The sequence below is a fragment of the Aedes albopictus genome, chromosome 3 (genome assembly GCF_035046485.1).
Source record: "Aedes albopictus strain Foshan chromosome 3, AalbF5, whole genome shotgun sequence".
NCBI classification, from domain to species: domain Eukaryota; kingdom Metazoa; phylum Arthropoda; class Insecta; order Diptera; family Culicidae; genus Aedes; species Aedes albopictus.
Genome location: NC_085138.1, coordinates 365,466,706 through 365,484,451, shown reverse-complemented (window position 1 = coordinate 365,484,451; position 17,746 = coordinate 365,466,706).

Sequence of the window (17,746 nt, the reverse complement as noted above, 5' to 3'; positions counted from 1 at the left end):
CAATTTATGAGAAAAATGCAAAAAAGCACGCTTTCCCATACTAAATTCCATACAAATTTCAATCACAAAGCGGAATACGGGGAAGCAACCAATCGCTCCCAAATTTTGCACAGTTGCTTTGGACGCTAAAATGAATCGAAAAAGCTTTGTTCCAAAAAATCGACTTTGTTGACCCAGTCTAATAGTTACCTTTTCACATTTTCTTATGCACAATATTGGTTCTGAATTGCTCCCTCTCTTAACACCCAACCCCCCCCCCCTCCCATTCTGCAAGGGGTTGGAGGAAAACCAAAAGCATGATCAAATTGAAAAATATCGAGTCAAAAATGGCAATACTCTTAAATTCACATATCTTGCGTTGCAGTGAATCAATTTTGAATCTTTTGTTACGAATTCATAGCTGAACATTGATTATCTGAACTTAGTTGTTGTGTCATATTGCTTACATCGATTATATCACCACAACCAATTTCACTTTTAATGTGGGAAGTAGGTTCTTAGTTTTCATTTTTCATTTGGGACACTCAGTTCTGTGACAGCATGTGATAGGCACCCAAATGTTGCACTTTCCCAATATCATATCCAATCCAATATCCACTGCCCAGCAGCACACTGAATGCGTCCAAGTGACCTACTCTCCATAATCAGACTAGTTGGTATAGTCGCAACGCACAGCTTTCATAACCATCATCATCACCCGCCGCCGCCGCCGCCGTCCCTCGTCGTGGCGCGGCGCAATCATGGTCATCCAACAAATCCCGATCCAAGTCGCGCAACCCAAGTCAGATGTAGCTCTGTATGTGATATTGGTCAATCAGAAATGCCCGCCCAGCGCGATTAGTACCAATTAGTGTTAAATTTGCAGTGAAATTGCTTCGACTCGGCTCTCGGTTGGGAGAAATCTACCATCATACACTCTAGCAGCTACTGTCTGTGGACTGCTAACTGCAGCTGCAATGCATTGGATCGACCGAACCACACACACGTGCTAATTATAGGAACCCTTGAGACGCACAAGCCTTCGCATCCATCTATTGAACGCTGATGCGTGGTGGTTGGTTATGTGAGGCCCTTGATGCATTCGACCAAGTGCGTATCGACAGCCGATACGATGGCAAGAGAAACGAATCGAGTTATGATCACTTTCTTCGCGCTTAGATAAGTTCCACTGACTGGCAGGAATCAAATTCTCGATCGGTTGGAACGATCATGTGTGAAACCGTACCGCCGGCCGCGTCGCCAGACGCGGTAGATAATAAGGGAGCTAATCGCTCCGATAACAACTGGAATAATCGGTATCGGTGAGATTAGCTCTGATTTATAGCTTCATTTCACACGTGCCTTGAACCTTCATTAACCACGCAGCGAGGTTGATGATGATGGTGATTACCGCTAGATGATGGATCGAATCGATGTTGACATGGTTGGACAATCGCGAAAATGCCACTGGCAATTCTCATTGGTGACGTTTGACGAAGCGTGACCGACCTCCACATGTCAGAAACAGAATCCAGACAGCAGCACCCGAGCGAGACGAGTTCTCAGTTCAGTCCGGTGAACCTGTACTATGGATTCTCTCCAGCCAGGCTGTTGACACAGGCATGGGTGTTTCGCATTAGCTTGGGGACAATCTCATGACTACCGTGGCTGAGAACGTCGCACACGTAATGTGAGTATGGTGGAAAAAGCAAGTAATTGGTTTGGTTTATTTTCGTGACATTGTCTAGAAATTGAACGTTGTAGGTTCCACAGATTGATACACAGACACAAACAAAAACAAAGAAAATGAAAAAAATATAAGAAGATGTGATCCTAAGAATATGCGTTCAGAAAGAAAGTAAAACAGTAAGATAGAGATACAATAGCATCATACAAAAATATAGAAAAAAAAACAAAACTGAAAGATAGAAAAAAAAGGAAAACTGTGAGATAGGAAGTAGAAATGAAGCATTAAAAGAGAAGCAGAAGATATGATGAATAAATAGAATTAAACTAAAGTAAAATAGGAAGGTTGGAAAATAACAACCACGAAGACAGAAAGAGGAGATAGAAAAAAGTAAAACAAAAAAGAATAAAAGGGTGATAGGATTATAGAAAAAAAAATAGAAAATAGACAGCAAGACAGAAAAACAAGGAAAGGGAAAGATAGCAAAATTGAAAAAGAGGATAACAGGGAAATAAAAAGACAGAAAAATAAGACAAAAAAAAAACGAAAAGACAAAAAATAGGAAGCTGAAAAGAAAAAAACAGGGAGGTATAAAGATAGTAAAATATGAATATGAGAGGGTAGCTGGATAGGCAAATATAAAAACAGGAAGACACAAAATTGGAAGATATGAAAGTAAGAAGACAGAAAGAGAGGCGGTTAAAAATATATGCAGATAAAAAAATAGGAATATAAGAAACAGGAAATATAGAAGAAAGCAATAAAGATAACCAGAAGAATAGAAAGAGAAGAAGGTATGAAAATTGGGAGACTGGAAGATAAGATGATATGATCTCAGGGACATAGCAAAACAGTAACATGGTACGATAGAAAGATAAGACGACAGAATGAAAAGATGAAAAGAAAGCATAAATAAGATAAGAAAATAAGAAACAAAAAATGATAGAAATATAAGAAGAGTGGCTACAGGCACATTGTAAAACAGGAAAATAATATACATAATCATTACAATCATAGAATAATAAGGTAACAGAAGATGGAAAAATAGAACAACAACAAAATCAAATAGAAATAGGACATAAATATAGACAAAAATATAGTACAATAGAGAGATAGAGAGTAAGGAAGACCTGAAGAAGTAGGAAAAAACAGGAATATAGGAAAACAAAAAGCCAGGTAGATAGGAAGATAATCTGATGAAAATATAGCGAGAAAGCAGTATAGGAATATAGGTAAATAAGAAAACGTAAAAATTATGAAGATATGAAGAAAAGAAGATACGAAAAATGATAGATATGAAGCTAAGAAGATAGAATAAATGTACGAATATTGAAAGCAATGGAAATAGGATGATAGCAACAAAAGAGGCAGATTCACAGGAATATAGAATGACAAGAAGATAGGAATAGATTGAAACAGGTACATAAGAAGATGGAAATAGGAAGGCATAAAGCTCAGAGGAAAGCATAAAAAACATGGAAAGACAGGGTGAAATAAACAAGAGGTATAATGAAAAATGGAAAGATAGAATATTTGAAAGATCACATCGGAGTTTGTGATGATTAGAGAGTAGGAAAATAGAAGATAGAAGATAGCAAACACAAGACAGCAGACAGAAGACAGAAGACAGAAGACAGAAGACAGAAGACAGAAGACAGAAGACAGAAGACAGAAGACAGAAGACAGAAGACAGAAGACAGAAGACAGAAGACAGAAGACAGAAGACAGAAGACAGAAGACAGAATACAGAAGACAGAAGACAGAAGACAGAAGACAGAAGACAGAAGACAGAAGACAGAAGACAGAAGACAGAAGACAGAAGACAGAAGACAGAAGACAGAAGACAAAAAAAAAAGACAGAAACAAAGACAGAAACAAAGACAGAAAAGAAGACAAAGACAGAAGACAAAAGACAGAAGACAGAAGACAGAAGACAGAAGACAGAAGACAGAAGACAAAAGACAGAAGACAGAAGACAGAAGACAGAAGACAGAAGACAGAAGACAGAAGACAGAAGACAGAAGACAGAAGACAGAAGACAGAAGACAGAAGACAGAAGACAGAAGACAGAAGACAGAAGACAGAAGACAGAAGACAGAAGACAGAAGACAGAAGACAGAAGACAGAAGACAGAAGACAGAAGACAGAAGACAGAAGACAGAAGACAGAAGACAGAAGACAGAAGACAGAAGACAGAAGACAGAAGACAGAAGACAGAAGACAGAAGACAGAAGACAGAAGACAGAAGACAGAAGACAGAAGACAGAAGACAGAAGACAGAAGACAGAAGACAGAAGACAGAAGACAGAAGACAGAAGACAGAAGACAGAAGACAGAAGACAGAAGACAGAAGACAGAAGACAGAAGACAGAAGACAGAAGACAGAAGACAGAAGACAGAAGACAGAAGACAGAAGACAGAAGACAGAAGACAGAAGACAGAAGACAGAAGACAGAAGACAGAAGACAGAAGACAGAAGACAGAAGACAGAAGACAGAAGACAGAAGACAGAAGACAGAAGACAGAAGACAGAAGACAGAAGACAGAAGACAGAAGACAGAAGACAGAAGACAGAAGACAGAAGACAGAAGACAGAAGACAGAAGACAGACAGAAGACAGAAGACAGAAGACAGAAGACAGAAGACAGAAGACAGAAGACAGAAGACAGAAGACAGAAGACAGAAGACAGAAGACAGAAGACAGAAGACAGAAGACAGAAGATAGAAGACAGAAGACAGAAGACAGAAGACAGAAGACAGAAGACAGTAGACAGAAGACACAAGACAGAAGACAGAAGACAGAAGACAGAAGACAGAAGACAGAAGACAGAAGACAGAAGACAGAAGACAGAAGACAGAAGACAGAAGACAGAAGACAGAAGACAGAAGACAGAAGACAGAAGACAGAAGACAGAAGACAGAAGACAGAAGACAGAAGACAGAAGACAGAAGACAGAAGACAGAAGACAGAAGACAGAAGACAGAAGACAGAAGACAGAAGACAGAAGACAGAAGACAGAAGACAGAAGACAGAAGACAGAAGACAGAAGACAGAAGACAGAAGACAGAAGACAGAAGACAGAAGACAGAAGACAGAAGACAGAAGACAGAAGACAGAAGACAGAAGACAGAAGACAGAAGACAGAAGACAGAAGACAGAAGACAGAAGACAGAAGACAGAAGACAGAAGACAGAAGACAGAAGACAGAAGACAGAAGACAGAAGACAGAAGACAGAAGACAGAAGACAGAAGACAGAAGACAGAAGACAGAAGACAGAAGACAGAAGACAGAAGACAGAAGACAGAAGACAGAAGACAGAAGACAGAAGACAGAAGACAGAAGACAGAAGACAGAAGACAGAAGACAGAAGACAGAAGACAGAAGACAGAAGACAGAAGACAGAAGACAGAAGACAGAAGACAGAAGACAGAAGACAGAAGACAGAAGGCAGAAGACAGAAGACTTCTGTGTTCTCTGTGTCTTCTGTGTCTTCTGTGTCTTCTGTGTCTTCTGTGTCTTCTGTGTCTTCTGTGTCTTCTGTGTCTTCTGTGTCTTCTGTGTCTTCTGTGTCTTCTGTGTCTTCTGTGTCTTCTGTGTCTTCTGTGTCTTCTGTGTCTTCTGTGTCTTCTGTGTCTTCTGTGTTTTCTGTGTCTTCTGTGTCTTCTGTGTCTTCTGTGTCTTCTGTGTCTTCTGTGTCTTCTGTGTCTTCTGTGTCTTCTGTGTCTTCTGTGTCTTCTGTGTCTTCTGTGTCTTCTGTGTCTTCTGTGTCTTCTGTGTCTTCTGTGTCTTCTGTGTCTTCTGTGTCTTCTGTGTCTTCTGTGTCTTCTGTGTCTTCTGTGTCTTCTGTGTCTTCTGTGTCTTCTGTGTCTTCTGTGTCTTCTGTGTCTTCTGTGTTTTCTGTGTCTTCTGTGTCTTCTGTGTCTTCTGTGTCTTCTGTGTCTTCTGTGTCTTCTGTGTCTTCTGTGTCTTCTGTGTCTTCTGTGTCTTCTGTGTCTTCTGTGTCTTCTGTGTCTTCTGTGTCTTCTGTGTCTTCTGTGTCTTCTGTGTCTTCTGTGTCTTCTGTGTCTTCTGTGTCTTTTGTGTCTTCTGTGTCTTCTGTGTCTTCTGTGTCTTCTGTGTCTTCTGTGTATTCTGTGTCTTCTGTGTCTTCTGTGTCTTCTGTGTCTTCTGTGTCTTCTGTGTCTTCTGTGTCTTCTGTGTCTTCTGTGTCTTCTGTGTATTCTGTGTCTTCTGTGTCTTCTGTGTCTTCTGTGTCTTCTGTGTCTTCTGTGTCTTCTGTGTCTTCTGTGTCTTCTGTGTCTTCTGTGTCTTCTGTGTCTTCTGTGTCTTCTGTGTCTTCTGTGTCTTCTGTGTCTTCTGTGTCTTCTGTGTCTTCTGTGTCTTCTGTGTCTTCTGTGTCTTCTGTGTCTTCTGTGTCTTCTGTGTCTTCTGTGTCTTCTGTGTCTTCTGTGTCTTCTGTGTCTTCTGTGTCTTCTGTGTCTTCTGTGTCTTCTGTGTCTTCTGTGTCTTCTGTGTCTTCTGTGTCTTCTGTGTCTTCTGTGTCTTCTGTGTCTTCTGTGTCTTCTGTGTCTCCTGTGTCTTCTGTGTCTTCTGTGTCTTCTGTGTCTTCTGTGTCTTCTGTGTCTTCTGTGTCTTCTGTGTCTTCTGTGTCTTCTGTGTCTTCTGTGTCTTCTGTGTCTTCTGTGTCTTCTGTGTCTTCTGTGTCTTCTGTGTCTTCTGTGTCTTCTGTGTCTTCTGTGTCTTCTGTGTCTTCTGTGTCTTCTGTGTCTTCTGTGTCTTCTGTGTCTTCTGTGTCTTCTGTGTCTTCTGTGTCTTCTGTGTCTTCTGTGTCTTCTGTGTCTTCTGTGTCTTCTGTGTCTTCTGTGTCTTCTGTGTCTTCTGTGTCTTCTGTGTCTTCTGTGTCTTCTGTGTCTTCTGTGTCTTCTGTGTCTTCTGTGTCTTCTGTGTTTTCTGAGTTTTTATGACTCCAATGTGTTACTAAGACTGAGAGAGAACTCAATTTAACAACTTTGTGGATAAATCTACGTAATCTTATCATGCTAAGCAAATAATCCCAACAAATGAGGGTGTGCCCACAATACCCGGAAAACAATTAGCAGCCCCGAAGCTGTAAAACGAATTATAATCATTCCACGACGGCGGCAATTAACGCGTGGTCTCATCTTCGCAGTTCCTTAGATGTGGTCAGTGTCAGCATATTCTTGTCTGCTCAGACAGCACACCCGTACATGTGAACCTCGATTGCGACTGCGTGGGCCCCACGTCGGCTGGGAATCCACCCTGCTGCTGAATGAACTTGCTTGATGATTAGTTGTTTTGGTAGTTATGACCATTCCGGGCAGCCGTCGTCGTAAGGCGTACTCACAAGATGGCTTGTTAAATGAAATTAACATATTCCCCCTGTCTGGGAGTTTAGCTGGGAGTTTTTATATGCTCCTCGAAGCTTCAGTTTAATGTGATGTAATAACACAAGACTGGTAGCGACTGGAGCGAAAACTACGGCCAGCGTGGTCAGACTGGCACAGTAAGAACAATCGAACCCGGCGATGGTGGCGGCGCGCGGCCAAGGGATTATCCAAAATCCGAATGCGAGCAGCTCACAGCAGCAACAGTGGATGTGATTCACTGTGGGAGCGTTGTTCTAATCGTCGAACCGTCGACGGCGTTCATCGAGTTAGGAAGAATAATGTCTTATTCTTCTGCGGGCTAGGGAGAAACACGATTAATGATTATGGGAGAACCAGAGAGTAGGGTTTGCGTTTGGAATGTTGTGCACTAGCTATTATTTAACTGAGTGGCAGTAAATTTTTCAATTACATAACGATGCGGTTGTTGAGGCTAATTTACACAAATTTACGGACGTTTATTGGGAAAGGAAGGGATTGTGAGTGAATTGAGAAACTTCTACTTTCAGCGAGTTGGCAACAGTAGTCGATTTCAATCAGGGATCAAACCAGACACGATTTCCAGCGACGACACAAGCAATCCCTCGCCTTTTTAGGCATTCTGCTAGTGCTTTGTGATTCAGGATATCTGATGCATGTCCTTTTGCCACCAAAAGTGGTTGCTAGTAAAAGGAACCCTTGTCGTTTCCTCCTTTTAAGGCTTCCGACTTTCTTCTACAGATCCCTTAGCTCCATTCAAGAGTACTATATTCCGTATGCGGATAAAGTAATGCAGATCCAACATCATTCCACCATCACCTTCAGCTAAATTTATCGTAGTCAGAAGGCACAAATCGATTGAAAGGAAATCCAAAGGGAAATCGGGTGCACCACTTTACCAACTACATGTCTGTACAAGAGGGGAGCACATGGATGGTGGAATATTCATGAGAGCCGGCTGCACTCTCGCACGCGTTGGTTGTCGTCGTTTCTACGACGACGGACATGACCCTTCCCAAAAGAGTCAAGTATTGGATTTTTAACGTCCGTTGTTGGTTGCAGAGCACAGGAGGATGTTTAGGACTTTCCCTGCGTTTTGCTGCCAAAGATTCGAAGCCCTTCGTGTACAAGATATGTATGCGTGGTGAAAGGCATCTACAACACGTGTATTGCATTATCTGCATCCGTATCCGCCATTTATCGACCCGGATCGATCCCAAATTGGGTATAAATATTTAATCCGATGTGTATCGCATAAAACTTTCTAGAAGTGCAAGAAGATGTTTCGACACAAAAATGCTGGAAATATGGAGAACAGGGACAAACATATTAACGATTCTAATCGGGGCATCGTATTGATGCAAACAGATCCTTCCTCTGTTCGAAGAAAGAGTGGACAAAAACTTAGTGGTTCTATGGAGACCCCTTCTGGGGCCTGTTTCTCAACTGTTCCATAAGTTTTTAACTGGGAACTTCCACTGCCAATGACCATTTTGCATGCGTTTATCGTGTGGCAGGCATCATGATGTGTCTTGTGTGTATTATGTGCATCCTGTGTCTTTTATGTCTTTTGTGTATCCTGTGTCTTCTGTGTCTTCTGTGTCTTCTGTGTCTTCTGTGTCTTCTGTGTCTTCTGTGTCTTCTGTGTCTTCTGTGTTTTCTGTGTATCCTGTGTCTTCTATGTCTTTTGTGCCTTCTGTGTCTTCTGTGCAAGGATGTTTTCGGTCATCTGGCAATCATTTGACTCATTTGTCTATAACTCAGTTCAGAAGCCTAATATTAAAATGTGATGTTCGACAAACTTGTAGATTGTTGTTTTTCCTACAATCATCACCAAGGACACCATATCCTAACTTTTATGTTAACGGCGTAAAAGTGTTTGTACTATCTACTCATACTAAACGATCGGATTTTTCGATCGTTTAGTATGAGTAGGTGGTACTAGCGCTCTCACGCCGCATATATGAGAGTTAGGATATGGCGCCCTTGGTGATAATTGTAGGAAAAACACTTATCTACAAGTTTGCCGAACATCTCATTTCAATATTATGCTTCTGAACTGAGTTATGGATAAATGAGTCGAATGATTACCAGGTGATCGAAAACATCCTTGCTTCTGTGTCTTCTGTGTATCATATGTCTTCTGTGCCTCTGTGTTTTCTCTATCTTCCGTGTCTCTTGTGTACCTTTGTCTTCTGTGTCTCCTTTTCTTCTGTATCTTCAGTGTCTTCTTTGTCTGAAAAATATCTAATGAGGATCAAAACGTTGAAGAAAAAAACCAAGCAGTAAAGATCCTAAATGTTTCAAAGCATGATTTTCTTTATGATTAATTTCCTAATAAATTAATAGAACATTAAATTGATACAAAATCACGATAAACGTAAGTTTTTTTTTAATTTTCTTTATTTTTTATACGTTTTACTTAAAAATTTATCCTAAGGGTCCTAAAGATTTGTAACTGGTTGAGCTATTTCACATCTTTTAGCATGCTATTGTGAATATTTTTGTTATCTATTAATGCTGTGGATATTTTTTTTAACGTTGTTATATTCCAAAAACCATCCATTTTATGTAATTTAAATCTAGAAAAGCACACAAATTTCAATTTTCGTATTTTTTTTAATAAGGCTTACCCTACTACTTAACAACTTTTCAATAAAACGTATGATTTCCAATCGTTGAATAACCGCCCCTTTCCAGAATTTTCACAGCAATTTTATTTTTTTTTTTAATGTTCAGGGGCTCCGATCAGATTTTTGTCCTCCAGAGAGCGGTGTTGCCTAATTTGTGAATCACTGATCAGGGGGTACCTTGGGTTTAACTCTCGTATTTCACCTGATTCTATTTATCGATTCATTTGTGTGAACTTTATGAAATAAGTTCATGCCAGTGCTGTTATGGTAAAATCAGAGCTGGTTTTTCAAAGTAGAATATACTAAAGACCTGTTGAAGTGATCTCTGAAGATATTGCTGAAGCATTTTCTGAAAGGATTTATAGAACCATTTCTGAAGAAATTGTTTCTACAATTTCTGAAGTAATCCTTGGAATACTGAAGAAGTCTCCAAAGATATTTCCGAAGGTATCCCAGGAGAAATTTCAGAAGGAAAAAACATCTGAAGAACAAAAATATCTAGAGAAATCCAAGAAAATTCCCAAAGAAATCGAAAGAAGATTCCTGGAGATATTCATGAGGGAACTCCCGGTGCAATATTCAACAGAATGTACTGAATTATTTTTAGAAAAAATACAGCATAAATTCTTCGCGATTTTTCAATGGATTCCTAAGGGACATCCTGGAAAAATTTCCAAGAAAATACATGAAGCAATACTAGTGGAATTCCCAAAAGAATATCTGTATGAATTTTAAAAATAGTCTCTAGAAGAATTTCGGAATAAAATCCTCCAGCACTTCTGTAACAATATTTGGAAAAATCCCTAGAAGAATGTTTAAAGAAGCGAAAAAATTTTAATTGGAGTGATTTCTGAATTAAGAGATTTTCAGAAATTTAATAAAGAAGTATCTGAAGCAATCCATGAAAGCATTGCTTGAAAAACCTCTGGAAGAATTTTAATGATTTATAAATTTCTGAATTTCGACAAATTTTAGGAAGGAATTGCATGAGTAAGTTCTGAAGCAATTCGTGTCAAATCTTCTGAGATTTTTGTAGAGAAATTTATAAATTTATTTAAGAAGGAATTTAGGAAAGTTTCTGTAAGAATTTCTGGAGCACTTGCTGGAAAACTTTCCGAAGGAAACCTTTGAGAAATGTTTGAAATTGTTTCGAACTTCTGATTTTTATTTGAATCCGTGGGAGACATTCCCCAAAACATCCCCCGGAAGCATTTCTGAAAAAAATCCTGAAAGAATGGAGAATGGAGAATAGTTTTCTGGAGAAATCCTCCGAAAATTTCTGAAGGAACCTCTTGGGGAATTTCTGAAGAGATCTGAAAAATTTCTTAAGAAATTCAAAGATGATGTGAGATTTATTCTCTCTGGAGAAATACTGAAAAAAAATTGTGGAATCCTTGCTCTGACTGATTTTTTAAAGAATTCTTCTAAGTATTTTTATTATAAATCTTCTATGAAAGCCCATGAAAGATTTTATAAAGAAATCCCTGGAAGATTCAAGACTTCTATGGAGAATTCAAGAAATCTATGGAAGTATTTTTAACCGAATCTTTTGAGAAATCAGTATCAAAATCCCTAGAGCTCTGGATGAATTTCTGAAGAAATATCTGAAGAAAAATTCTAAAAACAAAACTTGAAAAGTTTCTCAATGAGCCCCCAATATTTGTAATAGAAGGAATCCTTGGAGAAATTCAGAACGAGTTTATCGAATGAGTTATTGCAGGATATCGTGGATAAATTTCAGATAAAATTAATAAAGGAATCTTGGCGGGTCTTCTGAAGGAGAAACAGTATGCATTCTTGAAGGAAACTCCAGAAGCAATTATGTAAGAATATTTGGAAAAATCTCTGAAGAAATCTCTGGAAGAATTCTAAGGATATCTTTCTAACAATTTCTGAAAGAGAAATTTCTTAAAAGAATATCTGAAACAATTTCTGAAGGCATTGCTTAAAAAATCTCTAGAAAAATAATGACAATTTGTGAAATTCGGAAAATTTCAGAAAGAAATTCACGGAAGATTTTCTGAAAAAATCTCTGGAGGTATTTGCACAGAAACATGAAGAACTTAGGAACTTAAGAAGAAATTTATTAAAGTTTATGTGAGGATTTCGGAAGCATCCAGAGAATTTTCCTTTGGAAAGCTTTCAGACATTTTTGAAGAAGTTCTAAACTTTTGATTAGCAAAATGGATCCGTCGAAGATTTTTCGCAAAAAATCCGGAGGTATTTCTGAAAGAATTCATGGAGTATCTTTGAGAAAGTTTATAGACGAGTTTCTATAAATATCTTTCGAAAGTTTTTTGGAGGAACTTCTAGAGGAATTGCTGAAGGGATTTGAGACATTTCAGAAGAAATGCATACATGATTTTTTGGAGCATTCTATGCCAAATTTTCTAAAACAATTCCTGGAGAAATATTGAAAAGAATCTGCGGAAGGTTTTGTGAAGGGAAACCTTGGAGAATTTTTGAAGGAATCCATACAATACAATCATTTCGGAAGCAATTCATTAAAGATTTTCTGAAGGAATTCTTGAAGAAATTTCCAGGTGAAGCGTGATTTGGTGAGCATTGGGCGTGACCGACAATGGAGAGCGGCAGCAACAAACCGAGTACATCCGATTCTTTTTTTGCACGGGTCTGGTTTTTGCTATAACTCAGTCATTTTTTAACCGATTTTCATGAAATTTTATACACTGATAGTACTAACCGTGCCTACATGTGTACAAAAATTCATGAAAATCGGTTAAAAATTGACTGAGTTATAGCGAAAACCAGACCCGTGCAAAAAAAAAAAGAGTTGGGTGTATTGTGGTGCTCTACTGTTTATTATGTCTTTTTTTCAAATGTGATGTAGAACAAATAAATGTATGCGTGGAGAATTTTCTTCACAAATCTAGAGGAAGAACTTCTAAAGCATTTGTAAGCGACTTTTACGAAGGCGTTTATGAAAGAAACTCTTAAGAAATCCCTGGAAGATTTCCTTAAGAACTGCAGAAGACCCAAGAAAGAATGCATAAATGAATTATATAAGAAATCTAAAGGAATCCTTGGTGACATTAGAAGAAATTCTGGATGAAATTCTGAAAAAAATTTCTGGAGGAATTTTGTAGAAGAATGGCTCGAAAAGTTTCAGAATGAATCCCCAAAAGGTGTTTCTAAACGAATCCCTTGAGAAAATTTTCAAATGATTCTTATGAAGATTTTTGGTAAGAATCTGTAGTGGAAATTCTAAAGGAATTCCACAAAAAATTCTGTTAGAAATTTAAAACTTCAGAGAACTCCGTAAAGAAATTTACGAAGATACTTCTGGAATTTACTTAAGAGATACTGTTGAAAAAAAAAACCTTATAAATTGTTTGAAAGAATTCATGAAAGTATTTCCAAAGGATTATTTCGAAGAATATCTGTAATACCTACATTAATTTTCTGGACGAATCCGTGAAGTATTTTCTAATTTTTCCTGGAAATATTTCTGAAGGAGTTTCTTGAAAAATCTATGCAAAATGTTCCCAAAAAAAATATTTGAGAAGTTGCTGGAGGAACCCCTGATGATTTTCTTTAGTAACTTCTAAAAAACGAATTGGGAACAATCTTTTGAGGATTTTATGGAAAAGTCCGTTAAGAAGTTGCTGTATTATTTTTTAAGAAAATCTGATGGAGTCTCTGGGTGAATGTTTTGGATAACCCCTGGTGGAATTTTTGCTTTAATTCTTGAAGGATTTTTGAAGGAATCTATGCAAGACATTATGAAATGTGGGATTCTTAAATTTACGAAGGAATCCTTGGAGGAATTTCCAAAGCAAACTCCGAAGAAAATTTACGAATAAATCAATGGAAGATTTAATAAAAAAAAAACGGAGGGGGAATTTCAGGACGAATACTTAGATGAATTTCCAAAGGAATTTGCGGAGGAATTTCTAAAGAAAAATTTGATAGATTTTCTGAAAAACTTCTGCAAGAATTTCTGAAGCAAATTAATCGGATAATCCGAAAGATTTCCTAAAGGAACCCTTGCAGAAATTTTGAAATAAATATCCATAGGATTTTCTTAAGTAAGTGAAAAGAAATTCATGGAGGAACTGCTGTAGCAATGCAATGCATACAAAATTAACTAAGAATTATTTGGGAAATGTCTGGATAAATTCAAAGAAAATTTTCTGATAGATTCTTTCGAAAAATTTGTGTAGGAAACCCTAGAGGAATTTTTGAAGGAATCTCTGATCGAATGAACGAATTTCAGAAGTAATTTATGCCAGGATTTCTAAAATAGTTGTTTTAGAATGTTCTGCGGGAGTCCTGTTAAATTTTCGAAGCAATTTTAGGAGAAATATCTCAAGCAACCTCTGCAAATATTTTTCGAATAAACCATTGAGGATTCTTTTTCTTAATCAATGAAGTGATCCGTGGAATCTTCTGGAGGAATTATTGAAGCAATTTCCGTAAGAGTCCTTCCAGGGAGGAATTTCTGATTTTTTTTTCTAATAGTCCTCATAAAGAATTTTTGGAGGTGATTACTCAGTGAGTAACGTGGAGTAGCCTCGATTATAGTACAAGAATACAAACATTAGTTTTCATAGTTTATAGGAGGTGTTTGAACCTCGTTTCTCAAAACAAAAAATCAATACAAGCTAGAGCTAGTGCAATATTCAAAGTGTTTCTCGGATATACTGAGTAATAGGATTTCTACACCCTCTTCTCTCTGCGGGGCTCCGACGACGGAGCGCCAAGCAGTCAGTAGTGTGCGGTAGTTCGGCAGCAGCAAAGTTTCGCGCGCTCGCTTTGCTAGATTTTTGCGATTTTTTTTTCTCTTCTCTCTGCGGGGCTCCGACGACGGGACGAGTGTGCGCGCGCCGTGGTTCGAATCGGTTCCGAATTGATCGCTTCCCTTCGGCGCTAGTTTCCAATACACTTTTAGTTGATAATAAATATTTTCTTTCATATTTTGCATTTACACAAAAGAGTGAAAAATGTTAGTTCGGGTTCGCCGGTCGAGAAAAAATCCGGGCGCCGACGAGTGAGTCGCGTTCAGTGTATTTCTGTGTGGAATAGACTAAAGGTTTCTGCTCCCTAGTGGAGTGGAGACGCGCGATAGAATTTTCTCTTTGGCTAGTTCTTGCGTCGAAAAGTGGTCGGTTGTTAACGGCGGTTTGTGTATATTGATCCATTGTCAAATCATATCACCAACCATAGATGACTCCCGGACTGACAATGTACCTTACCCTACTAACAAAAAATTCCTTCCTGAGACAAACGTGGAGATGCAGCGATTCGCGGTCTTTTTAACAACGTTTGTCTTACTAACATTCCCTTCCATCCTCGATGACCGTAAGGACGTGGCCGGCGCCGTTATTGACCTTATTAAAGTTGAGAGCTCTCGACCTGTGTACATTGAGAATAGCAAGCTAGTCCCAAGCCCTATTCATTGGTTCCTTGTGCAATTTCGATTGCTCTGGTCAATCACGGAGTAGCAACTACGAATTGTGCGGTCATCTATGCTCATGCTCATGCTCATGCTCATATACTGAGTAATAGGATTTCTACACCGTTGTCGGCGCCTCACGTCTTCAGAGGCCGTCAAAAGCACCCTACCACATGACACCAACGCATCAGTCATAACACTCAAAGATCAAGATCCGACATCAAGCGATGTCTTCATTTGCCTGACACAGCTTTGCAATTATCACATCTTGCTCAGCTCACGCAATGTAATTTTCCACTTTGATACCAACCGCAGCAAACTCTCACTCAAGATTCAACTTGCTTTCCAATAGGTCGGTACTCGGAAGGTACTTAACAACAACGGGCCCTCAGCTCACTTAAAGTCATCCCCTCAGATACCAACCAGATGGTCCTTGCCGCTGCCAGCGTCTGACGGATGATGACTCGGACCAGATTCGCAGCATAATCCGATTTGCATATCGCACTTTGATCACACTTGGCAGAGCTGTTATGTACTTATCTACCTCTCCTTCAACTGACTGGGTGCGTTTTATGTAAGTGCGTTCGAGCAACATAATCCGGCCAGGAAACTTTTCAATTGACTTGAATTGTGGCCGCTTTACGGCGCGGTTGTGAGAAAGTTCAAATGCACTGTGAAAAAAAAATCAGTTGATGTCGCTCGATTATACAGTCTGGTAAAAAGAAGCTAACTTATCACTGTGTCCCCGAATAAACAAATGCTTCACCAAACCGAAATGCAAAGCAGACATTTTAACCAAACCAGATTATCAGACTCGTTCAGCTCACGACGACTGACTGTCGGTGGATGGGCTTCCGACCAACCGACTGGAAACCAGTAGCAATAACAATTCATAAAAGCGCACCATCTCTATTAAATAATTGAATCTTATGAGCGCGTAGTAAGATCATGCTCGCTCTGGAACGGCTATGCTCGATGGTCGGTCTCTGCAGAGCGCAATGATATAATTTGATCTTTCCGAAGCAGCAGCCAAGGAAGCTCAATAAATGTGTGTACTTTAGTGGCACTGTAAAAATCTGTGGCAAACAAGTTGCACTTCGCATCGATGCAGGAAGCTGTGCGAGAACGAGCGCTGTGTTTGTTTATTCGATTGCGGTGCAGCTTGGTCGGTACTCGTCTACCACTTGATTTTTTCTCACTTATTCTGAAATATGGTGGTTGAAGACGGTGGGGGAGCCGCTTCGCAATATTCTCTGAGTTCTTTGAGAGATTAATTTTATTTATTTTGCTGATTTATTTGCCTCGGACAAACGACGCAACGGTTTTTTTCGTTTTTGGAGACTGCTGCTAAATAAACGAGCAATTCAATATGACGATGGTGGAAAGATGCGAAGACGACGGGAAGATTAAACTGAGGTGCTGAGTGCTATCCCCGGAAAGCGATTCTGGTAGAATTTGCCTGGGATTATTGCATTAAATTTCGGATTGGGCGGAAACTTCTTTATTTGAAAAGAGCTGACAAAAATAATGAAATAAATCGCAACTTATTCCAAAGGTAGCTTAAGTTCATATAGGCTTAGTGCACCGGTCATGGCTATAGCATCAAAAACTCACCATAGTTGATTTTCAACCTTTAACGATACAAATCAACAAGAAAAATTTTGTGAACAAACGATTACGTTCACAAAAAACCGTAATTAATCCACCTAGTCGTGAAAGTTTAACAAAAAAACATTTCATGGCACCAGAAACTATACCGTTTATTTGGCTTTTGATGTTTGGGCCTTAAACTCTTAAAAAATCGCGATCTTGAATTTTGGATTTAAATCCGCCTGGAAGAAATTTTACTCGCTATTTTTGGACTCCAGACTCCCCCATTCCAGATATAGTTATATCAAATATTCCCATATGGCATGGTTTTAGGCCCTAAAACCTCCATTAAACAGCCGCCATTTTGAATTTTAAGTCGCCATTTTGGATTTTAGATCACCATTATGAATATTCTGGTCGCCATTTTTAGCCTCCGGACATCCACCCCATACCAAATATACCCATATTGAATGTTTTGGAGCCTTAAACTCCATTAAATAGCCGCCATCTTTAAATTGGAGTCGCCATCTTGTATTTTATACCGCCATCTTGGATATTCTGGTCGCTATTTTTAGCCTCCAGATATCTTCTTCATACCAAATATACCCATATTGCATGGATTAAAAGCATAAAACACGATCAAACAGCCGCCATCTTGAATTTGAAGCCGCCATCTTGGATTTTAAACCGCCATCTTGGATATTCTGGTCACCATTTTTGGACATCTTCCTCATACCAAAAATACCCATTTTGAATGGTTTTAGGGACTCAAACTCCCTTAAACAGCCGCCTTCCTGAATTTGGATCCGCCATCTTGGATTTAGGTCGCCATCTTAGATGTTCTAGTCATTGTTTCTGTACTCTACACCTCTTCGTCATACCAAATGGGGCAAAAAGCGTGGGAATACTGACTCCTTGCCTAATTTGATGCTGTTTGAGCAAAACTTTGGGTAACTGTGATGTTTAGGTTACAAAAGATTTCTTAAAAAGTTCATGTCTGAAATTTTTCAGAAATTCTTGAAAAAAAAACACAACTTCAACATTGATTGATTTGG